Raw genomic sequence first — 15,073 nt, 5'->3', positions numbered from 1 at the left:
TTTTTCTGCAAATAAAATTAAAAGGAAGGGAAATAAAAAAAAATCTGCTAGGATTAGTAACATTAGTAGTCATCTTGAATATCCTATCCAAGTATTAGAACCTATTAGATCATCAGTACAAGGCTGGGAATAAACGGCGGCATGAGTCGTTCAACAGCAGCTCTCCTACAAGTCACGTCAACCGAAACGTTTGTGTAACATGTCCACAATGTACTGTCACCCAAGTATTTTAGAGCTTTGATTTGTTTAAATAAAACACCAAAATTTCAAACCAGTCACCTGTCTTGTGTGACTTGCATTGCAGTCTATGGCAAGTGTGTTATGTGCAATTTGCCACAAGCATAAAAAAATTCAATATATTTAGAAACATAGTTGACGCTGCGTTGCATGATGTCACAGGTTGCTGTGCAACAGTAGGAAATCGTTTTATTCAGAGTTGCAATGTGTCACTGCGATTCCAGTGTTGCACCTTGCCAGAGGTGTATCTAGGGTTTCTGACTCCCGGGGCAAAAATTCATTTTGGCGCCCCCCCCCCCAAGGACATATGCTCCCCGTCAGCCCCATCATTGCCTTCTCCTCCCCCACCATCCCCATCATTGCCCTCTCCCCGTCAGCCCCATCATTGCCCTCTCCTCCTCCTCCACCATCCCCATCATTGCTCTCTCCCCGTCAGCCCCATCATTGCCCTCTCCTTTTCCACCATCCCCATCATTGCTCTCCCTGTCAGCCCCATCATTGCCCTCTTCTCCACCCCCACACACACACAGCATTCACTTCTCTGCACATTCCCCTGCAGTGTGATACACACACACACCCACCCAATACTGAGCCGCACATACACCTCAACTTTATGAAGATTTTTATTGTTTATACAAATGGCATGTTCATATTTGTCACCTTGTATGTACTGATATGAGAGGACACAGACACTGGACTGATAGGACCCTGACCCTGGCTACAGGACGACATTGCAAGAGATAGAGAGACAGAGATGCTGAGAGAGGCAGAGAGAAAGACACAGAGAGCTCGAGACAGACAGACTGAGAGACTGAGAGTGAGACAGAGAGCGACAGAGAGACACAGAGACAGACTGAGACAGAGATAGAGAGACAGAGTGAGACACTGAGAGACACAGACTGAGACACACAGAGAGAGACAGACAGAGAGATAGAGTGACAGACTGAGAGACACAGAGAGAGAGACTGAGAGACACAGATAGAGACAGACAGACTGAGACAGAGAAAGACGGAGAGAGAGGGAGAGAGAGACAGAGACTGACAGAGAGAGCACGACAGAGCGAGACAGAGCGACTGAGAGACAGAGACAGACACAGAGAGCGAGACAGACTGAGACAGAGAGTGCGAGATAGAGAAAGCACGACTGACAGAGGCTGACAGAGACAGAGAGAGACTGACAGAGAGACACAGAGACAGAGCGGGCGTGACTGAAAGAGACAGACAGAGCGAGACAGAGCAAGACTGAGCGAGAAAGAGACAGAGAGCAAAAGACTGAGACAGAGAGCGAGACAGAGGGCGCAACTGAGACAGAGAGACTGACAGAGGGAGCGAGACAGAGAGAGAGACTGACAGAGAGTCTCAGAGAGACAGACTGACAGAGAGACTGAGAGAGAGACACAGAGAGAGATACTGACAGAGAAAGACTGAGAGAGACAGAGAGACAGAGACTGAGAGACACTGACATACTGGGAGAGACAGAGACTGAGAGACAGTGAGACTGACAGATTGAGAGAGACAGACTGTGAGAGATAGAGACAGAAACACTGACAGAGAGACTGAGAGAGACAGAGACTGTGAGAGACAGAAAGACTGACAGAGAGATTGAGAGAGACAGAGAGCAAAACGGATGCAAGAATCTTAGGACTTGTCAGGAGGGGAGCAGTGTCCTGCCTCCTTCTCACTGCACAGTGCAGTCACCACCAGCCCGGATACAGCCACCTGCAGCCTGAGCTCCTACTCCGTCCTGTCTCCTGTCCTGCTTCTCTGTGCAGGGCTCAGGGAAGAAGCAGCGTCCTGAAGTCTCTTCAGCAGACACCACACAGCCGGCAATGTGTGCGTGTCTGCAGTATGCTGAAGGCAGCAGGTACACTGCCAGCACCCAGCGTCCCACACATGCTCCTCTACAGAACAGACCGTGGTAGTGCAGGGAGATTGTCTCCCTGCACTACCGCAGAGGTTAACTATATTTGCGTGCACAGCAGGCAAATATAGTTAAGAGTAGCTTAGCTCTAGGGGGGCCCCTCTGAGCACAGGGCCCGGGGTGACCGCACCCTCTGCCCCCCTGGTAGCTACGCTAACACACACACACCTCTCACCTCTCCTCGCGCTCTGCCACACACACACACATTCACATACACACAGCTCTCACCTCTCCTCGCGCTCTGCCGCAGCATCTCATGCCTTCCTCTGACACAGCCGGCCGCTGAATGATGACGTCATCCAGTGGCGCGTCTGTGTGAGTCTGTGAGAGAAAGCAGGAAGAAGACAGATCGCTGGGCAGCCGAGCTGCAGGGATTTCTCCCTGCCCGCCGCAGCCACCCAGCAGGGCCCCCCTCACGATGCTGAAGTTGGTTTCTTATTCGTTCAGTTTCTTATTCGGGCTGAAGTTGGTTTCTTATTCAGCAGTTTCTTATTCGGCTATTTTTTATTTTCTGTTTTTTTCAGGTTTTTGTATAAAAATAAACCATTCTGAGTATATAATAATATGCGGTCATGTGTCCTCTTGTGAATACACTTAAAAACAGATACAAAATTTAGAAGGCTGGCACAAAAATGGGCATCAAAGTGGGCACTGAGGTATGGTATTGAAGGGGTTAAATGCCTTTGTGCCACTGATCTAACACCTGATTTACATACCTACTGATGCCCCACATGAAATCCATGTCACTCCAGCCTGGCACAAATGGGTTCTGGGCATCAAAACTGACATCAAAGTGGGCAAATTGCACATTTTCACAGATTTGAATAAGTAACAGCTATTTTTAAGAGGTTAAATGCCTTTGTGCCACTAATCTAACACCTGATTTACATACCTACTGATGCCCCACATGAAATCCATGTCACTGCAGCCTGGCACAAATGGGTTCTGGGCATCAGAACTGGCATCAAAGGGGGCAAATTGCACATTTTCACAGATTTGAATAAGTAACAGCTATTTTTAAGGGGTTAAATGCCTTTGTGCCACTGATTTAACACCTGATTTACATATTTAATGATGCCCCACATGAAATCCATGTCACTGCAGCCTGGCACAAATGGGTTCTGGGCATCAGAACTGGCATCAAAGTGGGCAAATCGTACATATTCACTTATTTGAATAAGTAACAGCTATTTTTAAGGGGTTAAATGCCTTTGTGCCACTGATTTAACACCTGATTTACATACCTACTGATGCCCCACATGAAATCCTTGTCACTCCAGCCTGGCACAAATGGGTTCTGGGCATCAGAACTGGCATCAAAGTGGGCAAATTGCACATTTTCACAGATTTGAATAAGTAACAGCTATTTTTAAGGGGTTAAATGCCTTTGTGCCACTGATATAACACCTGATTTACATACCTACTGATGCCCCACATGAAATCCATGTCACTCCAGCCTGGCACAAATGGGTTCTGGGCATCAAAACTGGCATCAAAGTGGGCAAATCGCCCATTTTCACAGATTTGAATAAGTAACAGCTATTTTTAAGAGGTTAAATGCCTTTGTGCCACTGATATAACACCTGATTTACATACCTACTGATGCCCCACATGAAATCCATGTCACTCCAGCCTGGCACAAATGGGTTCTGGGCATCAAAACTGGCATCAAAGTGGTCAAATCGCCCATTTTCACAGATTTGAATAAGTAACAGCTATTTTTAAGAGGTTAAATGCCTTTGTGCCACTAATCTAACACCTGATTTACATACCTACTGATGCCCCACATGAAATCCATGTCACTCCAGCCTGGCACAAATGGGTTCTGGGCATCAAAACTGACATCAAAGTGGGCAAATTGCACATTTTCACAGATTTGAATAAGTAACAGCTATTTTTAAGAGGTTAAATGCCTTTGTGCCACTAATCTAACACCTGATTTACATACCTACTGATGCCCCACATGAAATCCATGTCACTCCAGCCTGGCACAAATGGGTTCTGGGCATCAGAACTGGCATAAAAGTGGGCAAATTGCACATTTTCACAGATTTGAATAAGTAACAGCTATTTTTAAGGGGTTAAATGCCTTTGTGCCACTAATCTAACACCTGATTTACATACCTACTGATGCCCCACATGAAATCCATGTCACTCCAGCCTGGCACAAATGGGTTCTGGGCATCAAAACTGGCATCAAAGTGGACAAATCACCCATTTTCACAGATTTGAATAAGTAACAGCTATTTTTAAGAGGTTAAATGCCTTTGTGCCACTGATTTAACACCTGATTAACATACCTAATGATGCCCCACATGAAATGCATGTCAATACAGACTGGCACAAATGGGTTCTGGGCATCAAAACTGGCATCAAAGTACTCAAATCGCCCATTTTCACAGATTTGAATAAGTAACTGATGTTTTTAAAGGGTTAATTGCCTTTGGGCCACTGATCTGACACTTAAAATACACAGAAAGTGATGCCCTGCATCAAACCCAGGTCCCTTCAGCCTGGCCCAAATGTTTTCTGGGCATCAGAACTGGCATCAATTTAGGCAAACAGCCCATTTTCGCAGATTTGAATAAGTAACTGATGTTTTTAAGGGGTTAAATGCCTTTGGGCCACTGATACCACAGTGCATACATATAAAACAGGGAGCCCCACATCAAAAACAGGTCTCTTCAGCCTGGCCCAAATGGGTTCTGGGCATCAGAACTGGCATCAAAGTGGGTAAACAGCCCATTTTCACGGATTTGAATAAGTAACTGATGTTTTTAAGGGGTTAAATGCCTTTGGGCCACTGATACAACACTTAAAATACACAGACAGTGATGCCCTGCATCAAACCCAGGTCCCTTCAGCATGGCCCAAATGCGTTCTGGGCACCAGAATTGGCATCAAAGTGGGCAAACAGCCCATTCTCGCAGATTTGAATAAGTAACTGATGTTTTTAAGGGGTTAAATGCCTTTGGGCCACTGATACCACAGTGCATACATATAAAACAGGGAGCCCCACATCAAAAACAGGTCTCTTCAGCCTGGCCCAAATGGGTTCTGGGCATCAGAACTGGCATCAAAGTGGGTAAACAGCCCATTTTCACGGATTTGAATAAGTAACTGATGTTTTTAAGGGGTTAAATGCCTTTGGGCCACTGATACAACACTTAAAATACACAGACAGTGATGCCCTGCATCAAACCAAGGTTCCTCCAGCCTGGCCCAAATGCGTTCTGGGCACCAGAATTGGCATCAAAGTGGGCAAACAGCCCATTCTCGCAGATTTGAATAAGTAACTGATGTTTTTAAGGGGTTAAATGCCTTTAGGCCCCTGATCTGACACTTAAGATACACAGAAAGTGATGCCCTGCATCAAACCCAGGTCCCTTCAGCATGGCCCAAATGGGTTTTGGGCACCAGAATTGGCATCAAAGTCGGCAAACAGCCCATTTTCACAGATTTGAATAAGCAACTGGTGTTTTCAAGGGGTTAAATGACTTTGGGCCACTGATCTGACGATTACAATTCACAGATAGTGATGCCCTGCATCAAACTCAGGTCCCTTTAGCCTGGCCCAAATGGGTACTGGGCATCAGAACTGGCATCAAAGTGGGCAAACAGCCCATTTTCACATATTTGAATAAGTAAGTGATTTTTTAAGAGGTTAAATGCCTTTGGGCCACTGATCTGACACCATTATTACATGCATTTTGATGCCCTGCATGAAATTCATGTCACTTTAGCTTTTCCCAAATGGGTTCTGGCCGTGAGAATTGGCATCAAAGTTGGCATTGATTTTAATGATTTGAATAAGTAACTGAATTTTAAGGGGTTAAATGACCTTGGCCACTGATCTCACACCACTATGACATACACAGGCTGGAGACACACGAGCGATTTACACACTAGGAAAGTCTGACGAGTGTAATGCAAGTGTCATGTGAGTGTCAGGCGTTTTTTGTGCGAGTACAATCTGACTTTTCACACCTAACACCCGATCTACATCCGACTGCAGTGCGATTTTAACATGAGATTTTACATACAGAAATGTTATTAATCATTTACACATAGTTTTAAAACGTAATATTCTTCAAAATGTATATATATATTCTAGATAGATAGATAGATTAAAAGCCGGCAAATGATCAGCCACGTACATTTTAATCAGAGTGACAGGTTAGATTACGATAGAATAGAGATATACACATAGAATAAATGTGTGGTGTGTGTGTGTGTATACATATATACAGTATATATATACAGTGGTGTTCAAAAGTCCTGCATAGGTATAGGATAAATTGATTTTTCAAGTTTTAAACGTTTTCTGTCGAATATCTTCAATGCTAATATGACATATTATATATGGTTTTGTTCAGAATACAATTTTGCATTCTCTCCCTGTAATATTTTTAGCTTTTGAAGCAGTTTTGCCTGATATTATTGCAACAATATGGGAATTGAAAGCACAACTAAATATTGTACAGCTTCAGATCCAAAATTAGCCAATCACAGATGAGGTTCTTGTGACCAATCATAACCTGGATATGGCAGCCAATCACATTACATCCCATCTGCTGCTTTGTTTGTTTGTTTTATCTGTTGGTCTATCTAGTGAATCATACTGTAGAGTTTTATGATGGGAGCCTTCAGATTTTTGTCAGCGGAGGATCGTGTGCGAGTTGTGGTGCTACATGAAGAGGGTTATACTGGCCCCCAGATCGCAAGGAAGGTCGGCTGTAATCAGAGTACAGTCGTAAGAATTTTGCAGAAACATAAGCAGCTTGGAATTACCCAGGACAGGCCCAGATCTGGTCGGCCCAGAAAGTCAACTAAAAGGGAGGATAGAGTACTGATAAGAACATCCCTTGCCAATCGAAAACTCACCTCTCCTCAGCTTCTGCGAGAATGGCAAGAAAAGTGCAATATTGAGGTAGCAACATCAACTGTTAGGAAGAGATGTTTGGAAGCAGGATTGAGAGGGTGCAAGGCCCGAAAGAAGCCATTGATGACATCCATACAAAGACAAAGGCAAAAACTGTGGGCATTGAAATATTTAAAATGGAGGAAGGAGGAGTGGGAAAAAGTGCTATTTAGTGATGAAAGCACTTTTTGCATTTTAGGAAATTATGGCAAGTCTTATGTGAGAAGGTTCCCACATGAAGAGTACAAGCCAGAGTGTTTGAGCTTCTCTGTGAAACATCCGATGAAAGTAATGGTCTGGGGCTGTATGGCAGCCAATGGTGTTGGAAGGCTTCATATTGTGGAGGGTATGGTTAATGCAAAAAAATACATAGACATCCTTAATAAGAAAATACTTCCTTCTGCTCAACACCTCTTTTCAGGGGATTACATCTTCCAGGATGATAATGCTCCTTGTCACAGAGCTAAGACAGTAACGGAAAGGAAAAAAAAGAACAAGGTGGCTACTATTGACTGGCCAGCTCAGTCCCCGGACCTCAATCCAATTGAAAATTTGTGGCACAAGGTATCATTAGAGATATCTAGAAAACAGCCAAGGACCAAGAGTGAGTTGATTGAGGCTCTGATACAGGCCTGGAACCACATCATCACTCGTGAACATCTGCAGAAGCTTGTTCACTCAATGCCACAGAGATGCAAGCTGGTGCTCAAGAGCAAAGGCTGGCCAATAAAGTATTAGAAGCTAAAGATGCACTCTAAAGGCCCTTTTCAGGACTCTGAATTAAATAAAAAATAATAAATCTTAAAAAGTTAAATTTAAGTCTGTGTGAACTTGCATTGGAAGTTAATGAACTTAGAAACCTGTTCACCATTCTACACACTGTACTGGTGTAGGTATGGTTATGCTGTAAAAAAAATTATCAAAAATGCGCATACCATAACAATTTATACACTTGGGACATTCAAAAAGGAGTATGGCATACGATGAGGGATTACAAAAACATATATGTCCCACCAGTTTCACTGTAGAGATGCAGAAGTATGAAACATATAGTTTTCTTCACGCCTATGCAGGACTTTTGAACACCATTGTATATATATATATATATATATATATTATAACGCTGATAGTGTCACTCTGTCCAAAGCCTTTATAGACTGCGCAAGCGTGACGCGTCTGCAAAGTCTGGATCCCACAGTGTGACGCATCCGGGGAGGAGGATTGTGGCCCAGGAGATCGCGGTATGAGTAAGCACTGAACGCATACCGCTATCTCCAACGGAGAAGCAGAGACGCACCAGGAGGGTGAGTATGAAGGGGGAGGGTGAGCCATGCTATATTCACCTGTCCCCGTTCCACCGCCGGGTCTTCCGCATCCTCTGGCTGTGACGTTCAGGTCATAGGGCGCGATGACGTGGTCAGTGCGCGCCCCCTGCCTCAACAGTCACAGCCAGAGGACACGGATGACAGAGTGGCGCGCGGCGGTGGAACAGGGACAGGTGAATATCGCAAGTGCCGGGTGTGACGGGGCATGCGACAGAGCAGGAAGAGACACCACGCCAGTAATCAATCCAATAAAATTTATCGGAACAGGGAACTGGGACAACACAAATCAAAGTAATTCTGCAGCGTCCGTAATTAGTCTACAATGAGTCCACACAAAGGGAGCAGATCCGGGGGCGCCACCTGGCAATCCGAAGCCAGGGAAAAGAAAAATAATCCTGGGATGGGTTTACTGGGTCCAGCAGATGAGGGACACAACACCATTCCACGTGGCAGCTTTTAATCCTCCACACACGGGCACCAGGATCTCGCCTCAGCATACGATCCCAGCCCTTCGCAAGTCACCACACAATAGAATCAGCCAACACATGAGTCTATTGTTCTGTGTCCTGGGATCCATCCCTCCATGAGGGAAAGCTCCCCCTTCTGGTTGTTGACTCAAGCCTGATTACATAGCAGTCCAGGGACACAGGCCGGGGGAGGGACACGCTGTTACACCGGGGGCCTTAGCCAGCGGCGACTCCAGCACCTGACCCCCATAGTGCGCTGGTGTTCCCGCCTGCTTAGGCACTCGGCGCCCAGCGACGAGAGGTGAGTCTGTCATTTTTTTTTTTTAAATCGCAGCATCAGCATACGGGGCATATTATGCTATGGAGCATCTTATGGGGGCCATCAACGATGGGAGCAGCACATGACAGAATGGGGGCGCAGAATAGGTGCAGCACATTACAGAATGGGGCGCAGGATGGGAGCAGCACATGACAGAATGGGGGCACAGGATGGGAGCAGCACATGACAGAATGGGGGCGCAGAATGGTTGCAGCACATGACAGAATGGGGGCGCAGGATGGGAGCAGCATATTACAGAATGGGGGCGCAGAATGGGAGCAGCACATGACAGGATGGGGCGCAGGATGAAAGCAGCACATGACAGGATGGGGGCGCAGGATGGGAGCAGCACATGACAGGATGAGGGCACAGGAAAAGAGTAGCACATGACAAGATGGAGGCGCACAAAACAGGATGAGGGCGCAGGATGGGGCTGCACATGACAGGAAGGGGGCGCAGGATGGGAGCAGCGTATGACAGGATGGGGGTGCAAGATGGTAGCAGCACATGACAAGATTAGGGGGCAGGATGGAAGAGGCGCATACCAGGATGGAGACCATATACCAATATAAATGCTCGCCACCCGGGCGTAGAACAGGTTCAATAGCTAGTGGGTGTGCGTATATATATATATATATATATATATATATATATATATATATATCTAACGCCAAGAAGACCAAAAACGAACGGCACTGTCTGTGAAACGAGGTTATTCAAAAATTTTGGGTTCAGGTATTAATGAATAATAGTCCTAGCATCAGCCATGCATCAAGATCATAGGTGCTCTTCTGAAAATACACGAAAATCCATGACCATATGCAAGAAGAAAGAGAAGGCACTCACCGATCTAAAATTCCCAACTTTATTTCATCTTCATGTTAAAAAAATACTGACCTGTGGAAGCGCAAGCACAAACGGCCGTCGTCTATCCCTGCTCACAAGAACTCCGCTCCTCACTCCCCCGGCCATGGAATTTTTTTAACATTAAGATGAAATAAAGTTGGGAAATTTAGATCGGTGAGTGCCTTCTCTTTCTTCTTGCATATGGTTATATATATATATATATATATATATATATATATATATATATATACACTGTATATATATAGTCTTTATATTGCAGAGAGAGATACATAGAAGAATAGCCGGTAATTCATTTGTCAGCCTCTCTAAAATCACTGCTGGAGCCGACAGGATAGAAGACATGGTTTACATACACTAAGTAGATGCAGAATAGTTAGATATGTACTGTATATGTCAGTGATCAATACAATTAGTATAGTGTGTGTGCAAATTAGAGGACATGTATGTAATTAATAAAAGATTATTTTGGGGGGAAAAAATGTTGCGGGCTCCCGCATAATTTTCCAATCCAGAGAGGGAAAGCCAGCGACTGGAGGCCAATGTTTATAGCCTAAGAAGGGGTTAATACCCATGGATCTCCCCAGGCTATGAATATGAGCCCACAGCTGTATTTTTAGTGTTTACTGGCTATTAAAATAGGGTGGCCCCCCAAAAATGACATGGGGTACCCTTATAATTAAATTCCAGAAAAAGCTATGCAGACAGCTGCGGGCTGATATTCATAGCCTAGGAAGGGGCCATGGATATTGACCCCTCATGGCTACAAACACTAGCTCTCAGCCTCCCCAGAAATGTCGCATTTTTAAGATTCACCAATTTCAGCACTTAGCCTCTCTCTTCCCGCTGCCCTGTATCGGTGGTATATAGGGTAATAGTTTGGGGGTTGATGTGACCTTTATATTGTAAGGTCACATCAAGCCCGGCTTAGTAATGGAGAAGTGTCAAGAAGACACCTATCCATTGCTAATCCTATAGTTGTTACAGGTTCAATAAAGATGCAGCCAGGATAAAGTCTTTTAATGAAATAAAACACTGAACACAGTTTTTCATCCTTATTATGCAGCTAATACATACAATGCCCTTGTTCTCCTGTAATTAAAAAAAAACAAAAACAAAAACCCAACAATATACCATACCTGTCAGTCGTTCTGTCCCACGCAGTAATCAATATCTGGGGAAAATACAGTTTGCAACTAGGAGCGGTGCTGAAATGCAACCGCCATGGCTGCAAACTACTGGGGAATGAGGAGATGCTGCCAGTGCAGCTACAGAGACTAGTGCTGATGTCACATAGTCTGCCCTCCCTTCCGGCTTGAACTGCAATGAACTCTGCAGCGTGGGAAAATGAACTGGCATTTTCCCACGCTCCAGAGTTCAGCGCGGGTCAGGCAAGCAGGGAGGGTAGACTCAGTGACTTCACCGCTAGTCACTGAGGCTGCGCTGGCAGCATCTCCTCATTCCCCAGTAGTTTGCAGCTGGGCTGGTAGCATCTTAGCACAGTCCTGGTTGCAAACTGTATTTTCCCCAGATATGGATTACTGCGTGGGACAGAACAACGGACAGGTATATTGTTGTTTTTTTTTTTTTTATTCATTACAGGAGATCTATAGGATTAGTAATGGATAGCTGTCTTATTGACACCTCTCCATTACTAAGCCGGGCTTGATGTGACCTTACAATTCAAAGGTCACATCAACCACCCAACTATTACCCCATTGCCACCGCTACAGGGCAGTGGGAAGAGAGAGGCTAAGTGCCATAATTGCCATAAATCATGCAGCTGCGTCAACAAAAACTAAATCTCTGAGCAGTCACAAATACTCGGAGATTTCCCGAGCAACAAGTATATTCGCTCATCACTATTAACTACCTGCAAAAAACACTTGATGAACTTTCGATAGTAGTTTGCAAATCCCAAGAAGCGTTGCAAATAGTGATGAGCGAGTATACTCGTTGCTCGGGCTTTCCCGAGCACGCTCGGGTGGTCTCCCGAGTATTTGTGACTGCTCAGAGATTTAGTTTTTGTTGATGCAGCTGCATAATGTATGGCTGCTAGCCAGCCTGAGTACATGTGGGGGTTGCCTGTTTGCCAGGGAATCCCCACATGTAATCAAGCTGTCTAGTAGCTGTAAATCATGCAGCTGCGGCAAGGAAAACTAAATCTCTGATCAGACATAAATACTTGGAGACCACCCGAGTGTGCTCGGGAAAACCCAAGTAACGAGTATACTCACTCATCACTAGTTGCAAACCCTTCAAGTCACGGGGCTGAACCCAATCACTAATAGCCTGCACCTTCTTGGGATCCATGTGAAACCCCTCATTGGAAACAATCAAACCCAAAAATGATAACTCCTGTACAAAAAATTAACATTTCAAATTTTGAAAAAAGTAGTTTTTCCCTGAGTCTATGAAGGACAGTACGCGAATAGTGAAAATGGGTTTCACTGTCAGGGGAGTAAACCAAGATGTCGTCAAGGTAAATAATCGCAAAGTGACCGATCAGATCAGCAAACACAATATTAATAAAATTTTGAAAAATGGCCAGGGGTGTTTGTTAGCCCGAAGGACGTAAAAAGATTCTCAAAAAGAACTTCTCACGTGAGAAACGCCGTCTTCCACTCGTCTCCCTCTCAAACACTTATCCAATTATAGGCTCCCCACAAATCCAACTTTGAAAATCATTTGGCCCCAGACAACTGGTTACACAAGTCAGGAATGAGAGGAAGTGGGTAAGTGTTTCTCACAGTGATTTTGTTGAGTTCCCGAAAGTCGAGGCAAGGACTCAAACCACCATCTTTTTTCTTTACAAAGAAAAAGCCAGCTGCCATAGGAGAAACATAAGGGCGGATATGCCCCTTACGAAGACTCTCGGCAATATACTCCTTCATGGCCAGCCGCTCAGGACAAGACAGATTAAATTGATGGCACAATTAAAAGATGGATGTGGCGGTAGAACCTCAGCCTCGCTTTCAGAGAACACGTCTTCAAAGACCTTCAGATACTCCGGAATAGCTTCCAGACCGACAGACAACACAGATACACACTTCAAGGACTTAGATAAGGACCATTGAACAATTTCCTCAGTAACCCAGTTAATAACAGGGTTTTGATGCTGTAACCAAGGCATTCCCGACACCAACCCACTATATTTGCCCACTTTGATGCTAATTCTGGTGCCCAGAACCCATTTGGGCTAGGCTGGAGGGACCTGGGTTTGATGCAGGGCATCGCTATTTGTGTATTTTAAGTGTCAGATCAGTGGCCCAAAGCCATTTAACCCCTTAAAAACAGCAGGTCCCTATTCAAATCTGTTAAAATTGGCTGTTTGCCCAGTTTGATGACAGTTCTGATGCCCAGAACTAATTAGGGCCAGGCTGAAGAGACCTGGTTTTATTGTGGGGCTCCCTGTTCTATATGTATGCACTCTGGTATCAGTGGCACAAAGGAATTTAACCCCTTAAAAACACCACTTACTTATTCAAATCTGTGAAAATGGGCTGTTTGCCCACTTTGATGCCAGTTCTGGTGCCCAGAAGCCATTTGGGCCAGGCTGGAGAGACCTGGGTTTGATGCAGGGCATCACTGTCTGTGTATTTTAAGTGTCGTATTAGTGGCCCAAAGGCATTTAACCCCTTAAAAACATCAGTTACTTATTCAAATCTGTGAAAATGGGCTGTTTGCCCACTTTGATGCCAGTTCTGGTGCCCAGAAGCCATTTGGGCCAGGCTGGAGAGACCTGGGTTTGATGCAGGGCATCACTGTCTGTGTATTTTAAGTGTCGTATTAGTGGCCCAAAGGCATTTAACCCCTTAAAAACATCAGTTACTTATTCAAATCTGTGAAAATGGGCTGTTTGCCCACTTTGATGCCAGTTCTGGTGCCCAGAAGCCATTTGGGCCAGGCTGGAGAGACCTGGGTTTGATGCAGGGCATCACTGTCTGTGTATTTTAAGTGTCGTATTAGTGGCCCAAAGGCATTTAACCCCTTAAAAACATCAGTTACTTATTCAAATCTGTGAAAATGGGCTGTTTGCCCCCTTTGATGCCAGTTCTGGTGCCCAGAACCCATTTGGGCCAGGCTGGAGAGACCTGGGTTTGATGCAGGGCATCACTGTCTGTGTATTTTAAGTGTCGTATTAGTGGCCCAAAGGCATTTAACCCCTTAAAAACATCAGTTACTTATTCAAATCTGTGAAAATGGGCTGTTTGCCCACTTTGATGCCAGTTCTGGTGCCCAGAAGCCATTTGGGCCAGGCTGAAGAGACCTGGGTTTGATGCAGGGCATCACTGTCTGTGTATTTTAAGTGTCGTATTAGTGGCCCAAAGGCATTTAACCCCTTAAAAACATCAGTTACTTATTCAAATCTGTGAAAATGGGCTGTTTGCCCCCTTTGATGCCAGTTCTGGTGCCCAGAACCCATTTGGGCCAGGCTGGAGAGACCTGGGTTTGATGCAGGGCATCACTGTCTGTGTATTTTAAGTGTCGTATTAGTGGCCCAAAGGCATTTAACCCCTTAAAAACATCAGTTACTTATTCAAATCTGTGAAAATGGGCTGTTTGCCCACTTTGATGCCAGTTCTGGTGCCCAGAACCCATTTGGGCCAGGCTGGAGAGACCTGGGTTTGATGCAGGGCATCACTGTCTGTGTATTTTAAGTGTCGTATTAGTGACCCAAAGGCATTTAACCCCTTAAAAAACATCAGTTACTTATTCAAATCTGTGAAAATGGGCTGTTTGCCCACTTTGATGCCAGTTCTGGTGCCCAGAACCCATTTGGCCAAGGCTGGAGAGACCTGTGTTTGATGCAGGGCATCACTTTCTGTGTATTTTAAGTGTCAGATCAGTGGCCCAAAGGTAATTAACCCCTTAAAAACATCAGTTACTTATTCAAATCTGTGAAAATGGGCTGTTTGCCCACTTTGATGCCAGTTCTGGTGCCCAGAACCCATTTGGGCCAGGCGGGAGAGACCTGGGTTTGATGCAGGGCATCACTGTCTGTGTATTTTAAGTGTCA

At 45.0% G+C, this 15,073-nt stretch overlaps 1 protein-coding gene and 1 long non-coding RNA gene across 6 annotated transcripts in view; one reads left to right on the top strand and one right to left on the bottom strand.

The window, feature by feature from the left end:
- Nucleotides 1-2,448, bottom strand: part of LOC143786326 (uncharacterized) — a 339,456-nt gene extending 337,008 nt beyond the window's left edge. Inside the window, exon 1 of the long non-coding RNA XR_013218263.1 lies at nt 2,386-2,448. This is a non-coding gene — a long non-coding RNA (uncharacterized LOC143786326). The remainder of the gene's footprint in view (nt 1-2,385) is intronic.
- SLC29A4 (solute carrier family 29 member 4) overlaps nt 1-15,073 on the top strand; it is an 831,354-nt gene that overhangs the window by 465,848 nt on the left and 350,433 nt on the right. The gene's annotated exons all lie outside the window — the stretch shown is intronic.

This window comes from Ranitomeya variabilis, chromosome 7 (assembly GCF_051348905.1).
Source record: "Ranitomeya variabilis isolate aRanVar5 chromosome 7, aRanVar5.hap1, whole genome shotgun sequence".
NCBI classification, from domain to species: domain Eukaryota; kingdom Metazoa; phylum Chordata; class Amphibia; order Anura; family Dendrobatidae; genus Ranitomeya; species Ranitomeya variabilis.
Note: the sequence above shows the minus strand (reverse complement) of the source record. Positions and strands in the feature narration are given on the sequence as shown.